Below are 24,254 nucleotides of genomic sequence, written 5' to 3'. Positions count from 1 at the left end.
AAGTACTGAAATTAATTTATGAGGAAATTTTTGTTTGTTTGACCTTTGACCCAAGTGTTTAATCCCCAGGTGAATGATTTCCTCTACCCAGCAGGCCAGCCTTACCCTCAGCCTGGACTCAACGGCCCTGTCAGCATGGAAATAGTACGCTCTTATATCATCTTCACTATGAGACCTCTATAAGAACTCTCTATAATGATATGATCAAAGTATTGTCTCTTTAGTGACTTAATGACCTACTTAGCAATTACTTAAGTTATTACTTACTTATGTACTTTCACTTGACTTATCACTTGCCTATTTAATTCAGACTGTGATGAGTAATCATCTTGAACTTTAGCAGTTACACTGGAGTTTTTTCTTAATTACATAGTACAGTCATTTCATTTATTTGTAATGTGTAACTGTTTTGTTTGTTTTATATTATATTTTACAGGTGTTTCCACAGAGTTTTCCTGGCATGTCTAATGGTGACCAGATCAATGGACCAGTAAATACTATAGATACTACTAAAACATACTTCACCTTCTTTAATATATCAACCATCCGCCACATTGAACATTCATTTTAACTTTCCCCTCTCTTTTCTTTCAGCAGTCCTATCCCTCTCAAGGCTTCATCAAATATTCCCTACCTAAGGCCCCGGGAAGAAAGAGTGTAGAAATTGTAAGTGTTGTCTCAAGTTGAGTTACTTATCCCTCCTCAGAATTATAGGTGTTGTAGTAGTATGTGAAGAAATCTCCCTCTTTAATTACAGCTATATGAAATGTGATAGGCACTATTTAAGTTCAGTTGACTCATGACTTTAAGTTGGTAAAGTTATGACATGGTACATTCCAAATTGCACAGCAGGAAATGAGGGTTGTTATACTGTATGTGTTTTGTAAGAGAACCCATCCATTGAATATCTTACTCAAGCACAGATCACATTGAATGTATTTTATCTATACTGCAGTAGTTTAATGATTGTTTCTCTGTTTCTTTTTTCCCCATATTAAAGTACTACCCCTATGACTTTGTGCAGCAAAAGGTAAATCCTGATATCATTTACTTGTTTACAACCATTCATTTTATTTCAGTGGGACCTGGATCAGAGTAGGTGAGCAGAATTGAGCGGTTTGAAATCCAGGGCATCGCTCATAGAGCGGTGCTCACGCACAACTCCTGTACTCCAAGTCCTTTCCAACACTCTCTCTGCTAAAATTCGCTCTGCACTCACAAGAAAAAAAAATGTTTTAACCAACACCCATTCATTTTTGTGACTACCTGGACCTACCATTTCGTTTTGAAGTATTGAAACCCAATCAAATGATTTTAATGAAAATGATTTGAATAAACATGAAAAGGTGAATGTAAGAAATTAAAATCATTTAAAGTAGGCCACATATTAAACAGCATATAAACACTGTAAATAGGTCAAGAGCCAGACAGGGAGCCTAAAATATATTATTTAGGCTAGATTATTTCAATTATTTCCAGGCTACAGCTTTCAAATATATACATTTTGAAGTATTTAGGAGTGCGACAGAGTAGTGTGGTACGGACATAAAGCACTCAGCATTTAAACAACATTTCGTTATATTAAATCTTGTGGCCTATACATTGCGCATATAGGCTGTGACTTACTCAGAATTAATTACAAATTAAATGAGAAATTACTTATTACTGCCTTTGAATTCGTTTTTTGAAACACATGTTTGGCCAGTCTGTGGCTTCAGGCTCATGCAATGGTGCGTGGAGAGCAGGCCAGTAGCGGAGAATGTCATCTCCACACTTGCAGAGCTACTGGGGATGCTGAACATCGTTTTGGCCACTCTTGCTAGACTGGGCAAAGATACAGAGTTCCTTTTTGATTTTTCTTTAGGTAGTTCTAAAGGTTTTTAGGCAAAATTACCAAAATGAAAAGCTCCTTAAACGCCAGGTGTATCAGTATAACTTTAGTCCGTCCCCTCGGGACCCTCTGCACACATCAACAACAGTCACCCACGAAGCATCGTTACCCATTGCTCCACAAAAGCCGCAGCCCTTTCAGAGCAATGGGAACCACTACTTCAAAGTCTCAAAGCGAGTGACGTCACCGATTGAAACGCTTTCAGCGCGCACCACCGCTAACTAGCTAGCCATTTCACATCGGTTACAAGGGCATATTGGGCCATAATCAATTATGGCCTATTGATTCGAAAATATAACAAAAATGAACAAAAACTTTTTGAGATCTGATTTGTAGTTTATAAATACTTTGCTGCAATGACACACTCAGTTTTCTGCCCACCTCCTACCTTACTTTTAGCATGTGTACATAGTGTACATTTACAAATAAACGCATACACATAGTCTGACCTGGATATATCAAGTTAAATATAAATAATATGTTTAATCTGGTGTAAACATTTGTATCTTAGTTAATCCATTCTGTCTTTAAAGGAACTTCTTATGGCTGCAGCCTGGCGTCGGTACACTTATAACAACAGCCACTTCAAGTGCAGGGCGCGAAATTCAAAATATATATTTTTTAAATATTTAACTTTCACACATTAACAAGTCCAATACAGCAAATGAAAGGTACACATCTTGTGAATCCAGCCAACATGTCCGATTTTTAAAATGTTTTACAGCGAAAACAGCAGGTATATTTATGTTAGCTCACCACCAAATACAAAAAAGGACAGACATTTTTCACAGCACAGGTAGCATGCACAAAGCCAACCTAACTAACCAAGAACCAACCAAACTAACCAACAAACAACTTCATCAGATGACAGTCTTATAACATGTTATACAATAAATCTATGTTTTGTTCGAAAAATGTGCATATTTCAGGTATAACTCATAGTTTACATTGCAGCTACAATCAGAAATTGCACCGAAAGCAGCCATAATAATTACAGACACCAACGTCAAATACCTAATTACTCATCATAAAACATTTCTGAAAAATACATAGTGTACAGCAAATGAAAGACAGGCATCTTGTGATTCCAGCCAATATTTCCGATTTATTAAGTGTTTTACAGCGAAAACCCAATATAGCGTTATATTAGCTTACCACAATAGCCAGAAAGACAATCCAAAAGTTAGCGAAAAGTTAGCGTAGCAAAAGTTAGCGATCGTAACAAACCAGTAAAATATATATATTTTTTGACTAACCTTGATATTCTTCATCAGATTACAGTCCTATAACATCAGGTTATACATACACTTATGTTTTGTTCGAAAATGTGCATATTTAGAGCTGAAATCAGTGGTTACACATTGTACTAACTTTTTCCCACAACATCCGGATATTTTTCTGACACTTTTTATGACACACATATTCTGACCAAATAGCTATTCATAAATATAACTAAAAAATACATGTTGTATAGGAAATGATAGATCCATTAGTTCTTAATGAAATCGCAGTTTTAGAATTCTAAAAATAACTTCATTACGATATACAGCTTCGGTATAGCTAGAGTACCCAAACGTTGGGCGTCGGCGACTAGTTCACATGTACGACAGATATATGAAATAGCATCATAAAATGTTTCTTACTTTTGCTGATCTTCCATCAGAATGTTGTACAAGGGGTCCTTTGTCGGGAACAATCGTTGTTTGGATTTAGAACGTCCATTATCCCTCTCGATTCAGCAAGCACACTAGCCAGGTGGCACGACGCTCTCCATGTCAACAAACGGAAGAGAACGGAACACGGCAAAACTCCCGAAAAATTTTCAATAATCTGATGAAACTATATTGAAAAAACATACTTTACGATGATATGGTCACATGTATCAAATAAAATCAAAGCCGGAGATATTAGTCGCCTATAACGGAAGCTAAACAGAAGGCAAATCCATGTCTCTCTTCGCGCCTTCCTGAAAACAGGAAATGAAGGACACGTCATTCCATGAGCTGTAATTCGAGTCCAGATCAAGTTACACAGTCCATTTCTTCTCTCATTCCTTGTCGACATCTAGTGGAAGACGTATGAAGTGCATCTAAACTAATAAATGACAAGGGCTTTAATAGGCAGCCCCTGGAACAGAGCCTCAATTTCAGACTTTCGACTTCCTGTCAGGAAGTTTGCTGCAGAATGAGTTCTGTTTCACTCACAGATATAATTCAAACGGTTTTAGAAACTAGAGAGTGTTTTCTATCCAATAGTAATAATAATATGCATATTGTTTGAGCAAGAATTGAGTACGAGGACGTTTGAAATGGGCACCTTTTATCTGGCTACTCAATACTGCCCCTGCAGCCCAAACAGGTTAAAGGAAGTTTGAGATATTTGTTTTTGTTTTAGATGATGCCAAATATCCCTCAGATGCCACCGATTCCAAACGTGAGTACAACGTTTAATCGGTCAAAAACAAAAAAAAATTCGGATTGATGTTGGAATTTATGTATCTTTTTGCTTTATTTTTGTTTTGTCTTTTCACAGCTGTTCCCATATGAAAATCAACCACAACCTGTGCCACAGCCAATGCCCAATGTAGGACATCCCTTTCTTGACCTTTAGTTATTGTAATGGGTGCAAATATGTACACGTTTTCTTGACTACAGATGCTATAGAGCAGGGGGAAAAGTGGGGTATTGCGGCCAAATCTCAAAATATATACGATTTTAATACATCTTTTATTTTTATGAATATTGCAAGCAACAACGGAAGAAACACATTTTGGAGAAAGGATCAGTGGAAAGAGTTTAGAGGGTGCAATACAATGCAATGTAATATTATTACGCCACAATTGATGTTCTTTGGCCTTATATGCACAACATGGGCCTGGGAGGCTCACAGGGATATTGGTATCCACAGTGGTCATCAATTATAAAAATGTTCAACTAAATTCAACTTATATTCCCCTAAATGTTTGTTTTGAACATAATTCACTGTAAATTAAGCTTTACAATTGCTAAATGTTATTCCTGCCCCAAAGAAACATTTTCAGAGTTGCAGGAAATTAACTTTAAAACTGCAACATGCAACGTGGGGGACTTTAAAATGTTATTTCCAGAGTCAGAGACTTAGTCCGGCCATACACTGCAGAAGTCATAGTAAAACTGCTTGTATGCTATTTGTATTGAACTCTAAAGTAAGAGTTGTGTTCTACTGTTATGAGGGGGTCCCTCATGAATTTGTTATCACAAAAGGTGTCCCAGATGCAAAAAGTTTGGAAACCACCGCTCTGGTGTCCAAGACTACAAGTGCTCTTTTTTCTGCAGATCCCATTCCCACCATACAACTCCCAGCTTCCTCATTCCCAGGATCCTTTGCAGCCAGCTCAGCAGGAGCAGACAGTGCAGACAGGCCAGGTTGAAAAGCTAGAACTCTATCCTTCATAACTATATCTACAACTCCTTTGCTGAACATCATTTGGAAATGATTTACCTTCTTTTCTCCTACTCTTTTACTGTATGTCATCTGTAGTTTAAGAAATACAACAATGACAGTGAACTTTTGACTGAAATACAACTCCTTTCCTGAACATAGTGTTCAAGTGATTCATGTTTTTTCTACCTACTCTTTTACAAGATGTTCTCTATAGCTTAGGGGGAATCCAAGAATGACAGTGACATTTTTCTTGGTCTACAGGTACCTCATGTGCAACCATAGAATGGAAACTGAATGTAAGTCATAATTATGCTGTAAAGTCCTTTGACAACAAAATGAAGACACAATATATTTTGTTCATTACATTATTCCTGCTGTTCTTTTAGTTACCAGCTTGAAGGAAGTACAAAGTCTGCCGACCCAGAGAAGACCAGATGATTTGTTGCTTCAATATGGCCTTTTGATATTAATTGGGGTATTTACAGTAGTATGGTTATGAGTATCAATGTAGAGTGCACTGTTAATCTACTGTCCCTTTAGAGTTTATCCCCTTGAAGTTTCTAGTGAAAGTTATTGTAATGAGTATAATAAGCATGCATCATTGATATTACAGTAGGCAATAGAGAGTATGGGTGGACATTATCTGCCTTACAATCTTTTCTTTGCTACATTTAATTTAAGCCGTGTATTTTAGTAAAGGCAATTAAAGTATGTTTACAAGCAATCATTGAGTGTTTTCCCTGTATAACGTCTTTGTGTGAATTTGAAGAGTAGAATAAGTTATTTGATTAAACAGTTAATTTTATTAAATTATTCTTTAACAGTACAATATTTGTAGATGTTCATTTCAAGTGGACAGTGTGTATCGATGGATATCTGTTGATAATAACAATGTCCATTCGTTTATAGTTCCCTCTTACTTTACTGCGAAATAATGCTTCATGGCCATAAAAGTAAAAAAAATATATTAAAAAGTTTTGAATTTAAACAGACATATCACAGGGAATAAATTCTATTTTACAGCATTTTTCTTTTGCTTTTGCTAAGCTTTATATTATCATATTTTGACTATAGAATAAGCATTGAATGTCACTCCAAAATACATTTCACGGCATAGGCCTCCAAATCGACATAAATATATATTGTGTATTGTAGAGAAACAGAATTGCAAACTAAAAGAAAGTCTTCTGGGTCCTACAGTACAAGCCAGGTTCAATCGGATTATCCTTCAAAATAAACAAATAAGAAATAATTTTACCCTCTACGCACCTCAGCACTCGGCAGTCCCTTTCTGTGAGCTTGTGTGGCCTACCACTTCGTGGCTGAGCCGTTGTTACTCCTAGAGGTTTCCACTTCACAATAACAGCACTTACAGTTGGCCGGTGCAGCTCTAGCTGGGCAGAAATTTGACTAACTGACTTGTTGGAAAGGTGGCATCCTATGATGGTGCCACGTTGAAAGACACTGAGCTCTTGCTTTTAGGCTTCCTATCAAGTAATTGCAGATCAGTGATAAACTCAAGGGAGTCAGAAAGGATATTAAAGTATTAAAACCAGGCCTAATACAGTGCCTTCAGAAAGTAGTCATACCCCACATTATACAGCCTGAATTCAAAATGGGTTAAATATATATTTTTATAATATATATCGACACAGAATACCTAATAATGACAAAGTGAAATTATGTTTTTAGAAATGTTTTCAAATTTATTGAAAATGAAATACAGAAATATCTCGTTTACATAAGTATTCACACCCCTGAGTCAATACATATTAGAATCACCTTTTGCAGTGATTACAGCTGTGAGTCTTTCTGGGTAAGTCTCTAAGAGCTTTGCGCACCTTAGAGAGAGAATAAAGTAGACGGCACACGTCAAACGTTTGATTTATGACCCTATGTTCGGATGGCGTGTGCATGCCCATATTTGGGCATCCGGTCAGGACATCCTGGCGGGAAGTGATCACATGCTTATGCCCATATATGGGCACCCTGTTCCTGGTCTCTCGCCTTAGAGTGAGTGTGAAAATAAGGCCTTTGAAGTTGTCATGATGATTGATGTCTAGGGACCTCTTTGAACTAGGGGGGATGTGTTTGAACATTTCAAAGAGTATGACCCCACATCCACCCTATTTTAGTTCAGATAGAGCACAATCAGCCTTGACTGGCCTGATCAGAGCCCTGACCTCAACCCCATTATAACAACCTTCATAACACATTTATTCTAAACCATAATGAAAGTTCCCTCAAATAAAAAAGAAATTCACATTTTTACATTTTTTTAAACATTTTTACATTTTCACATTTTTAGCAGCTTAGGGGTTAAATGTTTTGATCAAGGCCATAATGGCAGTAGGAGATCTGAGTGTAGTATCTTTGTTATACATAAGCAATCTGTGCTTGATTGAATTTGCCTGGCACAACTTTGTTGTCCCAAAAGTGCATCTCTAGGCAGGCTTCAGCAATTGCTCAAAGTGTTTGAAAGATTTCAAATACTATTTCAACCCTGGCACTTGAGCAATTGTTTGCCATTGTAATGTGGTAGTAAGCAATCTTAGCTAATACCTGAAGAATTGTATTAGCTCCATAAACTATTACCTTTATCTTAGCAGGCTAACACAATCTTGTAACATCAGCAACTACTGTATCTGGCTCACTCCCACCAGATGTTAAATTGCTAATATGGTATAGTTATTAAAGTCTGGGACAAAACACTTTTGAGTGAATTTTGTATTCATAGTTTTGCAATCAGGTGTCTTAAAACGTGCGTTTAGACAGGCAGCCACATTCTGATCTTTTGTCAATTATTGGGCCTATCTGATATATATTTTCCCCAATGTGTGTCAACAAAAATACAATTACCACATTGTAATAATATAATTCTATAGATCAATCAAAGAACAATCAAAACAAACAAATATTTTTTTTCAAATATAATGTGTCCCTAATTTTTATGTCATAGGTGTTACCACCTTCAAAATCACTCATTAGAGAGATATAGAAGAACCTTGAGCATTTTCTCCAGTGCCAAACTGTTATCAGGGGATGGGTCTATATTAAAGAAAAGGATTAGCTAATCACACCCTTTTAGCATATAATAAATGCAATTCAAGAATTACCAAGAAGCTACATCAGTTTGAACGCACAATTCTCATATGAGTGCGTTTGCACCACATTCCTCTATTTTTCCCGAAATGGTATTTTGACCAATCAGATTAGCTCTTTTGCCAATGGTGGAACGCAGAAACACAAAGCTAAGCATGGACAATCTGGGAAAAAAAGATGAGATATGAAAAGTAATCTGAATTGGGTTTATAAGCTTAACACAGCCTAAAATATTAAATCCAGATTTTTATGTTTTAATTTTTAACCATTATTTTACATATTGTTATTTTATTCAGCAGCATCGTTTGTTCTCTACAGCAATTGCATAGATGTATGAAAGCCCAGCAGTCCGATGTAGCTTCTAGGTTGAACCAGGGTAAGAAATGACAGACATGTAGAAAATGTGCTAAAACTATTATTTTGTGTCTGTGAGACTCCCGAGTGGTGCAGAGGGACTCCCGAGTGGTGCAGAGGTCTAAGGCAATGCATCTCAGTGCTAGCTTCGTTACTACAGCTCTTGGTTCAATCCCAGCCTGTGTCGCAGCAGTCCGCGACCGGGAGACCAATGAGGCAGTGCGCAATCGTTGCCAATCGTTGTCCCGGGAAGAGGAGGGTTTGGCCAGCTGGGTTATCCTTGTCCCATCGAAGCTTTGCGGGGTTTGTGTTTTGGAGGATGCATGGCTCTCGACCTTCCTAGTCCACACGGGAGTTGCAGCGATGGGACAAGACCGTAACTACTAATTGGATATCACAAAAATCTGAGAAAATGTATTTAAAAAATGAATCATAATAATACATTTTCAAAATAAAAAAGTTTACTTGGACACCCGTGTTACGGACATCACACTGCTTGATAAGTGGGTACCACTTCCCCCTGATTCAGCTCATACTTGGCTCGAACTCGGGACCTCTGCTTTGCTACACACGTGACCACCCTCCTTGACAACATTCTAAGCGTTCGAGCCAACCAAAAAGGTACCAATTGGATGACTCCATCTGTGACATTTCAAGCTAGCTGTGGAGTGAGCTTATGCTACGTTCTTAAGGGACACATAAATGATGAGAATATGTTGCCTGTAAAATCATCATCATAAAGTCATTTTAAAAGTCACTTTTTTTTGTTAACAAGACAAAAAATAAAATAAATCAACAAAGTCAGGTTTCAAATGTTATCATATAGCGAGGATAAGACAATTACACAATAAGAACAGGGCTCCGGGCAGCCGAGCGGAAATGGAGGAAAACTTGCCTCCCTGCGGACCTGGCATCCTTTCACTCCCTCCTCTCTACATTCTCCTCTTCTGTCTCTGCTGCTAAAGCCAATTTCTACCACTCTAAATTCCAAGCATCTGCCTCTAACCCTAGGAAGCACTTTGCCACCTTCTCCCCCCTCCTGAATCCTCCTCCCCCTTCTCCCCCCTCCTCCCTCTCTGCTGATGACTTCGTCAACCATTTTGAAAAGAAGGTCGACGACATCCGATCCTCGTTTGCTAAGTCAAACGACACCGCTGGTTCTGCTCACACTGCCCTACCCTATGCTTTGACCTCTTTCTCCCGTCTCTCTCCAGATGAAATCTCGCGTCTTGTGACGGCCGGCCGCCCAACAACCTGCCCGCTTGACCCTATCCCCTCCTCTCTTCTCCAGACCATTTCCGGAGACCTTCTCCCTTACCTCACCTCGCTCATCAACTCATCCTTGACCGCTGGCTACGTCCCTTCCGTCTTCAAGAGAGCGAGAGTTGCACCCCTTCTGAAAAAACCTACACTCGATCCCTCCGATGTCAACAACTACAGACCAGTATCCCTTCTTTCTTTTCTCTCCAAAACTCTTGAACGTGCCGTCCTTGGCCAGCTCTCCTGCTATCTCTCTCAGAATGACCTTCTTGATCCAAATCAGTCAGGTTTCAAGACTAGTCATTCAACTGAGACTGCTCTTCTCTGTGTCACGGAGGCGCTCCGCACTGCTAAAGCTAACTCTCTCTCCTCTGCTCTCATCCTTCTAGACCTATCGGCTGCCTTTGATACTGTGAACCATCAGATCCTCCTCTCCACCCTCTCCGAGCTGGGCATCTCCGGCGCGGCCCACGCTTGGATTGCGTCCTACCTGACAGGTCGCTCCTACCAGGTGGCGTGGCGAGAATCTGTCTCCGCACCACGTGCTCTCACCACTGGTGTCCCCCAGGGCTCTGTTCTAGGCCCTCTCCTATTCTCGCTATACACCAAGTCACTTGGCTCTGTCATATCCTCACATGGTCTCTCCTATCATTGCTATGCAGATGACACACAATTAATCTTCTCCTTTCCCCCCTCTGATAACCAGGTGGCGAATCGCATCTCTGCATGTCTGGCAGACATATCAGTGTGGATGACGGATCACCACCTCAAGCTGAACCTCGGCAAGACGGAGCTGCTCTTCCTCCCGGGGAAGGACTGCCCGTTCCATGATCTCGCCATCACGGTTGACAACTCCATTGTGTCCTCCTCCCAGAGTGCTAAGAACCTTGGCGTGATCCTGGACAACACCCTGTTGTTCTCAACTAACATCAAGGCGGTGACCCGTTCCTGTAGGTTCATGCTCTACAACATTCGCAGAGTACGACCCTGCCTCACGCAGGAAGCGGCGCAGGTCCTAATCCAGGCACTTGTCATCTCCCGTCTGGATTACTGCAACTCGCTGTTGGCTGGGCTCCCTGCCTGTGCCATTAAACCCCTACAACTCATCCAGAACGCCGCAGCCCGTCTGGTGTTCAACTTTCCCAAGTTCTCTCACGTCACCCCGCTCCTCCGCTCTCTCCACTGGCTTCCAGTTGAAGCTCGCATCCGCTACAAGACCATGGTGCTTGCCTACGGAGCTGTGAGGGGAACGGCACCTCCGTACCTTCAGGCTCTGATCAGGCCCTACACCCAAACAAGGGCACTGCGTTCATCCACCTCTGGCCTGCTCGCCTCCCTACCTCTGAGGAAGTACAGTTCCCGCTCAGCCCAGTCAAAACTGTTCGCTGCTCTGGCACCCCAATGGTGGAACAAACTCCCTCACGACGCCAGGTCAGCGGAGTCAATCACCACCTTCCGGAGACACCTGAAACCCCACCTCTTTAAGGAATACCTAGGATAGGATAAAGTAATCCTTCTAACCCCCCCCCCCTTAAAAGAGTTAGATGCACTATTGTAAAGTGGTTGTTCCACTGGATATCATAAGGTGAATGCACCAATTTGTAAGTCGCTCTGGATAAGAGCGTCTGCTAAATGACTTAAATGTAATGTAATGTAAATGTAATTAGGTGGAATACTATGACTCTGTGCTGTTAGTTTTATGAAGACATAATATACATCCTTCACTTCAGGTAGACTCATCTATACACAAATTTAACAACAGTATCGGATCAACTTGCGCAAGGTTAAACTTCTCCACAGTATACACGTGAACATTCACAGCTCAGGAGGCTTCTCAGGCTCAGGACGGCTCACAATAATGGCTAGAATGGAGTGGAAAACGTGTTTGATGTGTTCGATACCGTTCCATTGATTCCGTTCCAGCCACTCCTATGATTGATTATTTTTGGCCTAACTGCTATTAGCCGTTACAAACACATAACAGATTCACTACATTGAACAACAGATAGTCCCTCCCAAATAATCGAAAGGAAGTTAGTTCTGAAGTGTCGGCCCAATTTTCATTACATTTTTGACATGTATTTAACCCCTTATTTTTGGTACTAAACAGTCTCAATATACAGTATGCTTCCATTCATTTTTTCAACTGGTACCGGGGGACCTTCAGAGTAGTCTTGTGAGGCCTTTGGGTGTTCTAGAGCCAAACAACCAACATGTACGTGTTTGTGAGAGTCTCACTTTTCCACTGAGGTGTGTAGCCCAAATTGTTCAAACGCTGCAGACAGAAGTTGGCAGATTGGCTGTACCAACTTCAGACAAGCCCCAAGATACTTGTGGAGAGCAAAACAGAGAACAAACGTGTCATACAAAACACGGTTAAATAAAAATCTGTCAGTTTAAGCTAGAGATATCAGATTTGGATGCGTCTCAATCAACTGCATCCATCGACGTCGCACTTCTGCATCTGATGTGAAAGGTGACAGAGCAAATAGCAGTGTTTGTCAGACCATGAGACAAGGTTTGGGCCAAAAAACTATTATGACCACTCTATGCAAAGATGAGACTCTCACGAACACGATGGTGTTATCATTTGGATTGGTAATAAACTTTACCAACTTACAGAATACTTGATGTTGCATTGTGTTATTGTTTAAAAAAATATTCAATTAATTGTTGTTGAATATGTGTTATGGCAGTCAATGTCGTTCTCCTCCTCAGACGAGGAGGAGCATGGATCAGACCAAGATGCGGAGAGGTAAGTGTTCATGATTTAATTAAAATTTTCAGGAAAACACTACAAACTACAAAACAACAAACGTGACATACCTCAAAACAGTCCTGTGTGGTCCAACCACTGACACAGGAAACAAACACCCACAAAACACCAGTGAAACCCTGGCTGCCTTTGTATGACTCTCAATTAGAGACAAACAATACACACCTGTCTCTAATTGAGAATCATACCAGGCCGAACACAAAACCCCACATAGAAATACAAAACATAGACAAACCCACCCAACTCACGCCCTGACCAACTAAAATGAATACAAAACAAAGGAAAACAGGTCAGGAACGTGACAGAACCCCCCCCTTAAGGTGCGAACTCCGGGCGCACCAGCACAAAGTCTAGGGGAGGGTCTGGGTGGGCGTCTGTCCACGGTGGCGGCTCTGGCGGTGGACGAGGTCCCCACCCCACCATAATCAATCCCCGCTTCTTTATCCCCCTCCCAATGACCACCCTCCCACTAACCCCACCTAAATGAAGGGGCAGCACCGGGATAAGGGGCAGCACCGGGATAAGGGGCAGCACCGGGATAAGGGGCAGCACCGGGACAAGGGGCAACACCGGGATAAGGGGCAGCACCGGGACAAGGAGCAGCACCGGGACAAGGAGCAGCACCGGGACAAGGGGCAGCACCGGGACAAGGGGCAGCACCGGGACAAGGGGCAGCACCGGGACAAGGGGCAGCACCGGGACAAGGGGCAGCACCGGGACAAGGGGCAACACCGGGATAAGGGGCAGCACCGGGACAAGGAGCAGCACCGGGACAAGGGGCGGCAGGTCCAGGCTGAGGGACTCCGGCAGGTCCTGGCTGAGGGACTCCGGCAGGTCCGGGCTGAGTGGCAGCTCCGGACTGTAGGGCAGCTCCGGACTGTAGGGCAGCTCCGGACTGTAGGGCAGCTCCGGACTGTACGGCAGCTCCGGACTGTACGGCAGCTCCGGACTGTAGGGCAGCTCCGGACTGTCGGACGTCTCTGGCAGCTCCTGACTGGCGGGCGTCTCTGGCAGCTCCTGACTGGCGGGCGTCTCTGGCAGCTCCTGACTGGCGGGCGTCTCTGGCAGCTCCTGACTGGCGGGCGTCTCTGGCAGCTCCTGACTGGCGGGCGTCTCTGGCAGATCCTGACTGGCGGGCGTCTCTGGCAGCTCCTGACTGGCGGGCGTCTCTGGCAGCTCCTGACTGACGGACGGCTCTAGCGGCTCCTGACTGACGGACGGCTCTACTGGCTCGGGACAGACGGGCGGCTCTAATGGCTCGTGGCAGACGGATGACTCAGACGGCGCTGGGCAGACAGATGGCTCAGACGGCGCTGGGCAGACAGATGGCTCAGACGGCGCTGGGCAGACAGATGGCTCAGACGGCGCTGGGCAGACAGATGGCTCAGACGGCGCTGGGCAGACAGATGGCTCAGACGGCGCTGGGCAGACAGATGGCTCAGACGGCGCTGGGCAGACAGATGGCTCAGACGGCGCTGGGCAGACAGATGGCTCTGGCCGGCTGAGACGCACTATAGGCCTGGTGCGTGGTACCGGAACTGGAGGTACCGGGCTGAGGGCACGCACCTCAGGGCGAGTGCGGGGAACAGGAACAGGGCACACTGGACTCTCGTGGCGCACTCTAGGCCTGGTGCGTGGTACCGGAACTGGAGGTACCGGGCTGAGGGCACGCACCTCAGGGCGAGTGCGGGGAGAAGGAACAGTGCGTCCAGGGCTCTGGAGACGCACAGGAGGCTTGGTGCGTGGTGCCGGAACTGGAGGCACTGGGCTGGAGACACGCACCATAGGGAGAGTACGTGGAGGAGGAACAGGGCTCTGGAGATGCACTGGAAGCCTGGTGCGTGGTGTAGGCACTGGTGGTACTGAGCTGGGGTGGGAAGGTGGCGCCGGATATACCGGACCGTGAAGGAGGACACGTGCTCTTGAGCACCGAGCCTCCCCAACCTTACCAGGTTGAATGAACCCCGTAGCCCTGCCAGTGCGGCGAGGTGGAATAGCCCGCACTGGGCTATGCAGGCGAACCGGGGACACCACCTGTAAGGCTGGTGCCATGTACGCCGGCCCGAGGAGACGTACTGGAGGCCAGATACGTTGGGCCGGCTTCATGGCATTCGGCTCGATGCCCAACCTAGCCCTCCCAGTGCGGCAAGGTGGAATAGCCCGCACTGGGCTAAGCACGCGTACTGGGGACACCGTGCGCTTTACCGCATAACACGGTGTCTGACCAGTACGACGCCCTCTTACTCCACGGCAAGCCCGGGGAGTTGGCTCAGGTATCCAACCCGGCTTCGCCACACTCCCCTTTAGCCCCCCCCCAAGAAATTTTTGGGTGAGCCTCTCGGGCTTCCAGCCGCTCTTACGTGCTTTTGCCTCATAGAACCTCCTCTCCGCTTTCGCTGCCTCCAGCTCCGCTTTGGGGCGGCGACACTCCTCTGGCTCTGCCCAGGGTCCTTCTCCGTCCAGAATCTCCTCCCAAGTCCATTCCTCTTTTCCCCATTGCTGTTGTTCTTGCCTTCCTTCCTCAATCCGCTTGGTCCTGTTGTGGTGGGTGTTTCTGTTAAGGTAGTCAATGTCGTTCTCCTCCTCAGACGAGGAGGAGCATGGATCAGACCAAGATGCGGAGAGGTAAGTGTTCATGATTTAATGAAAATAACAGGAAAACACTACAAACTACAAAACAACAAACGTGACATACCTCAAAACAGTCCTGTGTGGTCCAACCACTGACACAGGAAACAAACACCCACAAAACACCAGTGAAACCCTGGCTGCCTTTGTATGACTCTCAATTAGAGACAAACAATACACACCTGTCTCTAATTGAGAATCATACCAGGCCGAACACAAAACCCCACATAGAAATACAAAACATAGACAAACCCACCCAACTCACGCCCTGACCAACTAAAATGAATACAAAACAAAGGAAAACAGGTCAGGAACGTGACAATATGGTTTGTTTACTATAATTTCACAAAGGGAAATTAAAAGCTTGTTACATACACACTCAAAGTATTAAAACAATACAGTTGATGATTTGAAAGAAGGTCAAAGATGACAGCAACCAAGCAGGTTACACACTTAAAGACTGTACAATATCATACAATATCATTCGATAAAGCAAATTCACTGACAGCATTTGGATTGAATTAAAATTTACCAAATAATATTCCCTGTTTGTGATAAGATATGATGTGCTTTCCAATAAATGTGCTGAAGTGTGCACTATTTCAGACAGTGTAAATAGCCATTCTCTGCTGTTATGAATGCTATACTATATCTGACCACTGTCATTTACCAAAGCTCATGACTAGACAGCCACATTCTCATTCGCTAAGTGATGTCACAGCAGGTCAATGTTGGTTGGCTGAAATCTCAACTGACACTGTTTAAAAGCAGAGATAGACCTCTGCACTGTATGACCCTCCATATTCCTCATCTATACTGGTATCACCAAAGGTAATGTGGCTAGAACTTGACTATTTAAAATGCATTTTATCTGGATGATGTACAACATAATGCTATGGGATTCTTTATTCTTATGAATTTACTGAATGCTTTGGGTGCCTAAGGATTCTCACAACAAAATTGCAAGTGTTAACTTTAATAGAGTTCAATTTAACAATCAAAGTGTCTCTATAGTGTCCCACACTACACAGAGTTATTGTTAGACTTTTATAAGTGTTAGGTTTTTAAGACTTTCACAGAATTTCTGTAAGCAATATGTTAAAAATGAACACTGGACAACACTGGTTATTGTTGCAGGCATTCAACACTGGTGTTCAGTGTTAAAATGTGTCTTATGTAATAGAGTTGACTACTTTTTGACACTGGAGGGTGTTAACTTAACATTATACCTCTCTTCCATGTACAAGGTTCTCCTTTGAAAATGAAGATCACCATTATGTGCCTTTGTTTGGCCAGCTCAATATCTGCTGCTCCGGTAAGTTTGAAAAAATGTGCAAGGAAAACTTTACTACTGTATTTCTCAAGAATAGGAATTTGAATATGCATAGAAAGCGGATACGCAAGGGTGCGCGTCACAATTGAAAAAATGTAAACACACCTGGAGACACCTTTTTCATTTTTGGAGACATGTTATTGACATATTATCGCTACGGTAGCTAGTTTATAAGCAATTGTTAACTAACTCTTAATACTTTGAATTGGCTAGCTAATTGTCTTGACTAACTGTGGGGCAAAACAGTTCACTTAGCCTATTAGTTAATTACCTTTTGATATTATATGACGTCTTCACTTTCCAAGCGTATCATGATCTATTTCCAGAATCTGGACTTAAAATAACTTAGTTGGGTGTTAAGTCCAGAGCACATTATTCACGTATCATTTTCCACTTATTTTCTGTCAACAGTCTGTCATTTCTTTTAATTGACCATGGCTTCGTCAAAATTGTGATTGTTTAGTATTTGTTCAATATTTACAGCGTCAACCTTTCTTCAATTACTTGCCTCACTATGGGGGTCCAAGGCAATCAGGACCACCCACACAAGTAAGAACAAATGCATATTGTAATATTCTACTGCCTTCTGTTGGTCACCTTCTTTCTTAGGTGTGGTTAAACATAGTACGAAACAAAACATAACATGAGAAGATTAAGTACTGAAATGAATTTATGAGGAAACTTTTGTTTGTTTGACATTTGACCCAAGTGTTTAATCCCCAGGTGAATGATTTCCTCTACCCAGCAGGCCAGCCTTACCCTCAGCCTGGACTCAACGGCCCTGTCAGCATGGAAATAGTACGCTCTTATATCATCTTCACTATGAGACCTCTATAAGAACTCTCTATAATGATATGATCAAAGTATTGTCTCTTTAGTGACTTAATGACCTACTTAGCAATTACTTAAGTTATTACTTACTTATGTACTTTCACTTGACTTATCACTTGCCTATTTAATTCAGACTGTGATGAGTAATCATCTTGAACTTTAGCAGTTACACTGGAGTTTTGTCTTAATTACATAGTACAGTCATTTCATTTATTTGTAATGTGTAACTGTTTTGTTTGTTTTATATTATATTTTACAGGTGTTTTCACAGAGTTTTCCTGGCATGTCTAATGGTGGCCAGATCAATGGACCAGTAAATACTATAGATACTACTAAAACATACTTCACCTTCTTTAATATATCAACCATCCGCCACATTGAACATTCATTTTAACTTTCCCCTTTCTTTTCTTTCAGCAGTCCTATCCCTCTCAAGCCTTCATCAAATATTCCCTACCTAAGGCCCCGGGAAGAAAGAGTGTAGAAATTGTAAGTGTTGTCTCAAGTTGAGTTACTTATCCCTCCTCAGAATTATAGGTGTTGTAGTAGTATGTGAAGAAATCTCCCTCTTTAATTACAGCTATATGAAATGTGATAGGCACTATTTAAGTTCAGTTGACTCATGACTTTAAGTTGGTAAAGTTATGACATGGTACATTCCAAATTGCACAGCAGGAAATGAGGGTTGTTATACTGTATGTGTTTTGTAAGAGAACCCATCCATTGAACATCTTACTCAAGCACAGATCACATTGAATGTATTTTATCTATACTGCAGTAGTTTAATGATTGTTTCTCTGTTTCTTTTTTCCCCATATTAAAGTACTACCCCTATGACTTTGTGCAGCAAAAGGTAAATCCTGATATCATTTACTTGTTTACAACCATTCATTTTATTTCAGTGGGACCTGGATCAGAGTAGGTGATCAGAATTAAGCGGTTTGAAATCCAGGGCATCGCTCATAGAGCGGTGCTCACACACAACTCCTGTACTCCAAGTCCTTTCCAACACATGTTTTAACCAACACCCATTCATTTTTGTGACTACCTGGACCTACCATTTGGTTTTGAAGTATTGAAACCCAATCAAATGATTTTAATGAAAATGATTTGAATAAACATGAAAAGGTGAATGTAAGAAATTAAAATCATTTAAAGTAGGCCACATATTAAACAGCATATAAACACTGTAAATAGGTCAAGAGCCAGACAGGGAGCCTAAAATATATTATTTAGGCTAGATTATTTCAATTATTTCCAGGCTACAGCTTACAAATATATACATTTTGAAGTATTTGGGAGTGCGACAGAGTAGTGTGGTTCGGACATAAAGCACTCAGCATTTAAACAACATTTCGTTATATTAAATCATTGTGGCCTATACATTGCGCATATTGGCTGTGACTTACTCAAAATTAATTACAAATTAAATGAGAAATGACTTATTACTGCCTTTGAATTCATTTTTTGAAACACATGTTTGGCCAGTCTGTGGCTTCGGGCTCATGCAATGGTGCGTGGAGAGCAGGCCAGTAGCGGAGAATGTCATCTCCACACTTGCAGAGCTACTGGGGATGCTGAACATCCTTTTGGCCACTCTTGCTAGACTGGGCAGAGATACAGAGTTGCTTTTTGATTTTTCTTTAGGTAGTTCTAAAGGTTTTTAGGCAAAATTACCCAATCAAAATGAAAAGCTCCTTAAACGCCAGGTGTATCAGTATAACTTTAGTCCGTCCCCTCGGGACCCTCTGCACACATCAACAACAGTCACCCACTGTTACCCATCGCTCCACAAAAGCCGCAGCCCTTGCAGAGCAATGGGAACCTCTACTTCAAGGTCTCAAAGCGAGTGATGTCACCGATTGAAACGCTTTCAGCGCGCACCACCGCTAACTAGCTAGCCATTTCACATCGGTTACAAAGGCATATTGGGCCATAATCAATTATGGCCTATTGATTCAAAAATATAACAAAAATGAACGAAAACTTTTTGAGATCTGATTTGTAGTTTATAAATACTTTGCTGCAATGACACACTTAGTTTTCTGCCCACCTCCTACCTTACTTTTAGCATGTGTACATAGTAAGAACACCCTCATTTACATATAAACGCATACACATACTCTGTCCTGGATATATCAAGTTAAATATAAATAATATGTTTAATCTGGTGTAAACATTTGTATCTTAGTTAATCCATTCTGTCTTTAAAGGAAGTTTGAGATATTTGTTTTTGTTTTAGATGATGCCAAATATCCCTCAGATGCCACAGATTCCAAACGTGAGTACAACGTTTAATCGGTCAAAAACAAATTATAAAAAAGTTCAGGAATTTTCGGATTGATGTTGGAATTTTTGTATCTTTTTTCTTTATTTTTGTTTTGTCTTTTCACAGCTGTTCCCATATGAATATCAACCACAACCTGTGCCACAGCCAATACCCGATGTAGGACATCCCTTTCTTGACCTTTAGTTATTGTAATGGGTGCAAAGATGTACACGTTTCCTTGACTACAGATGCTATAGAGCAGGGGGAAAAGTGGGGTTTTTGGGCCAAATCTCAAAATATATACGATTTTAATACATCTTTTATTTTTATGAATATTGCAAGCAACAACGGAAGAAACACATTTTGGAGAAAGGATCAGTGGAAAGAGTTTAGAGGGTGCAATACAATGCAATGCAATATTATTATGCCACAATTGATGTTCTTTGGCCTTATATGCACAACATGGGCCTGGGAGGCTCACAGGGATATTGGTATCCACAGTGGTTATCAATTATAAAAATGTTCAACTAAATTCTTCTTGTATTCCCCTAAATGTTTGTTTTGAACATATTTCACTGTAATTTAAGCTTTACAATTGCAAATGTTATCCCTACCCCAAAGAAACATTTTCAGAGTTGCAGGAAATTAACTTTGAAACTGCAACATGCAAAGTGGGGGACTTTAACATTTTATTTCCAGGATCAGAGACTTAGTCCGGCCATACACTGCAGAAGTCGTAGTAAAACTGCTTGTATGCTATTTGTATTGAACTCTAAAGTAAGAGTTGTGTTCTATTGTTATGAGGCTCATGAATTTGTTTTCACAAAAAGTGTCCCAGACGCAAAAAGTTTGTGTCCAAGACTACAAGTGCTCTTTTTCCTGCAGATCCCATTCCCACCATACAACTCCCAGCTTCCTCATTCCCAGGATCCTTTGCAGCCAGCTCAGCAGGAGCAGACAGTGCAGACAGGCCAGGTTGGAAAGCTAGAACTCTATCCATCATAACTATATCTACAACTCCTTTGCTGAACATCATTTGGAAATGATTTACCTTCTTTTCTCCTACTCTTTTACTGTATGTCATCTGTAGTTTAAGGAATACAACAATGACAGTGAACTTTTGACTGAAATACAACTTCTTTCCTGAACATAGTGTTCAAGTGATTCATGTTTTTTCTACCTACTCTTTTACAAGATGTTCTCTATAGCTTAGGGGGAATCCAAGAATGACAGTGACATTTTTCTTGGTCTACAGGTACCTCATGTGCAACCATAGAATGGAAACTGAATGTAAGTCATAATTATGCTGTAAAGTCCTTTGACAACAAAATGAAGACACAATATATTTTGTTCATTACATTATTCCTGCTGTTCTTTTAGTTACCAGCTTGAAGGAAGTACAAAGTCTGCCGACCCAGAGAAGACAAGATGATTTGCTGCTTCAATATGGCCTTTTGATGTTAATTGGGGTATTTACAGTAGTATGGTTATGAGTATCAATGTAGAGTGCACTGTTAATAATCTACTGTCCCTTTAAAGTTTATCCCCCTGAAGTTTCTAGTGAAAGCTATTGTAATGAGTATCACTATAACAAACTGATACACTGGAGGACTGGAGGACAAGACAGAATTATAATAAGCATGCATCATTGATATTACAGTAGTCAATAGAGAGTATTGGTGGACATTATTTGCTACAACCGTTTCTTTGCTACATTTAATTTAAGCCGTGTATTTTCGTAAAGGCAATTAAAGTATGTTTACAAGCAATCATTGAGTGTTTTCCCTGTATAAAGTCATTGTGTGAATTTAAAGAGGAGAATAAGTAATTTGATTAAACAGTTCATTTTATTAAATTATTCGATAACAGTACAATATTCATAGATGATCATTTCAAGTGGGCAGTGTGGATCGATGGATATCTGTTGATAATAACAATGTCCATTTGTTTATAGTTCCCTCTTACTTTACTGCAAAAGGAGTTACCAGTAACTGTAATGCTTCATGGCCATAAAAGTCTAAAATATATAATAAAGTTTTGAATTTGAACAGTCATATCACAGGGAATAAATTCTATTTCCTAGCATTTTTATTTTGTGGGGGCTAAGCTTTATAATAGCCTTTTTTGACTGTAGAATAAGCATTGAATGTCAGTACAAAATACATTTCACTGCACAGTCCTCCAAATCAACATAAATGTATGGTGTATTGTAGAGTAAGAAAAGCAAACTAAAAGTAGGTCTTCTGGGTCCTACCAGCCATGTTCAATCAGATGATCGTACAAAATAAACAAATAAGAGAAACATTACCAGCAAATCCACTACATGACCAAAAGTAGGTGGACACCTGCTCTTCTGGATCCTCACTTTCTGCACAAGGAGATTGTCATGCTGAAACAGGAAAGGGCCTTCCCCAAACTGTTGTCACAAAGTTGGAAGCACAGAATCGTCTAGAATGTCCTTGTATGCTGTAGTGTTAAGATTTCCCTTCCCTTTACCTCAGCAGAAGAATAATTATTCTCTTTCTAGTCTAGTCATCCTTCTCATCATCCACCCCTCCAGGGGCCTACAAGTAAGAACAGGTATTTTGTGAAAACACACTCCACTCCTCAAAATAGAAGGAGAGACAGGCACCATCTTTTGAACTCCTTTATGGCTGTTCACCTCACAAGTTGTTGCCTACAGTCTTGGATTGTTTACAGCACCCACTATACTAGTATCACTTAAAACTTTCTTTCAGGCAGGCCACCAACTGTTCAGCCTTTCAGAGTTCACATTGAATGGTAAAAACTCCCTACATACCAACTCGATACTATCACAAACTGATAAAACTCAGACATAATTCATTGAATGCTCAAGCAGTTAAAGAAACAGCATGTCCAGGGTGTTTACAGGTTCTGCAATTCTGCCCTCTATTAACCAAAAAAACAGATAAGCCTAGTAGTACCATTTTTATCACATGGTATCTTATCGGACTTATGGCAGGGGCTGCTGCAAGGGCTGCCTCTTCAAAACTGAATGGGTAGAACTGGAGGACATGACAGAAGGTAATGTTTAGGAAAGCCCATCTCTATTTCCATCCATTCTGAGGAAAACCTACTCATGGAGAAGTCAAAGGTTGATACAGTATGTTCCGAGAAGGGTCAGAGTTCAGTGTTTACTCATCACCTTGAGACTAGCTTTACCGGGACCCTGAGGGATGTCACGCTTGATGAAGCCTTAAGGTGGGAAGAGCTGTGGGACAGAACAGGAACACATCAATCTTTACATTCCATTATATCTATTGAGACTTTGTTAATGTGTGTAGAATTGCTCATACAGTATGTAGATAGAGTAAACATGACAGAGGCTGGTGTTCCGCAGCTGAGACCACATTCTAAACGTCCATAATATCCACAGGTTTCCATTTTCCCACTGTAGGTTTAAACTATTGCATTAATGTAGCATTCAACATTAGCTACTTACAGGGCTGGCCCTAGCCTTTTTGGGGCCCTAACAGAGTTTTGGTTGCTGGCACTGTGGTAAGTGCTGTTGACTGAAAATGATTAAATGTCTCTCAATGACATCTCTATTAAACATTTTCCTTAATTAACTGAATAAGATTTCTGAATAAGACAACTTAACATTCCAGGCTTCTGCTGGGATCCTATAGGGATTTGATGAAACCCAAGGAAGAACAACGTCAAGGTAACTAACATAAAGAGAGACATGCCTCGCTAGGGTTCTCTCTCTTCTCTGCGGGGAAATTGAGTCTAATCAAATCAAATCAAATTGTATTCGTCGCATGTAGACCGAACAGTGAAATGCTTACTTACAAGCCCCGAACTAACAATGCAGTTTAAAAAAATAAGAATAAGAAATAAAAGTAACAAGTAGTTAAAGAGCAGCAGTGAAATAACAATAGCAAGACTACATACATGGGGTACAAGTTAGTCAAGGTAATTGAGGTAAAATTTACATGTAGTTAGAGTTATTAAAGTGACTATGCATAGATAATAACAGAGAGTAGCAGCGGCGTAAAAGAGGTGGGGGGAGGCAATGCAAATAAACTGGGTAGCCATTTGATTAGATGTTCAGGGGTCTTATGGCTTGGGGGTAGAAGCTGTTTTGAAGCCTCTCGGACCTAGACTTGGCGCTACGGTACCACTTGCCGTGCGGCAGCAGAGAGAACAGTCTATGACTAGGGTGGCTGGAGTCTTTGACAATTTTTATGGCCTTCCTCTGATACCGCCTGGTATAGAGGTCCTGGATGGCAGGAAGCTTGGCCCCAGTGATGTACTGGGCCGTACACACTACCCTCTGTAGTGCCTTGTGGCCGGAGGCCGAGCAGTTGCCATACCAGGCAGTGATGCAGCCAGTCAGGATTCTCTCGATGGTGTTGCTGTAGAA

The 24,254-nt window shown here is 41.6% G+C and overlaps 2 long non-coding RNA genes across 2 annotated transcripts; both read left to right on the top strand.

The window, feature by feature from the left end:
• The first annotated feature begins 594 nt into the window (after positions 1-594).
• Positions 595-6,025, top strand: LOC129854786 (uncharacterized). The gene is made up of 7 exons (XR_008759376.1): positions 595-666; positions 1,001-1,030; positions 4,286-4,324; positions 4,424-4,474; positions 5,206-5,295; positions 5,576-5,610; positions 5,701-6,025. It is a non-coding gene; the product is annotated as an uncharacterized LOC129854786 (long non-coding RNA).
• An 11,141-nt stretch (positions 6,026-17,166) lies between these two features.
• Positions 17,167-18,451, top strand: LOC129854785 (uncharacterized). Its single transcript, XR_008759375.1, has 5 exons — positions 17,167-17,316; positions 17,491-17,565; positions 17,858-17,911; positions 18,016-18,087; positions 18,422-18,451. It is a non-coding gene; the product is annotated as an uncharacterized LOC129854785 (long non-coding RNA).
• Positions 18,452-24,254: the final 5,803 nt, after the last annotated feature.

This window comes from Salvelinus fontinalis, chromosome 5, assembly GCF_029448725.1.
Source record: "Salvelinus fontinalis isolate EN_2023a chromosome 5, ASM2944872v1, whole genome shotgun sequence".
NCBI classification, from domain to species: Eukaryota; Metazoa; Chordata; class Actinopteri; order Salmoniformes; family Salmonidae; genus Salvelinus; species Salvelinus fontinalis.
The sequence above is the reverse complement of the archived record's forward strand: the minus strand, read 5'-3'. Positions and strand labels throughout refer to the sequence as shown.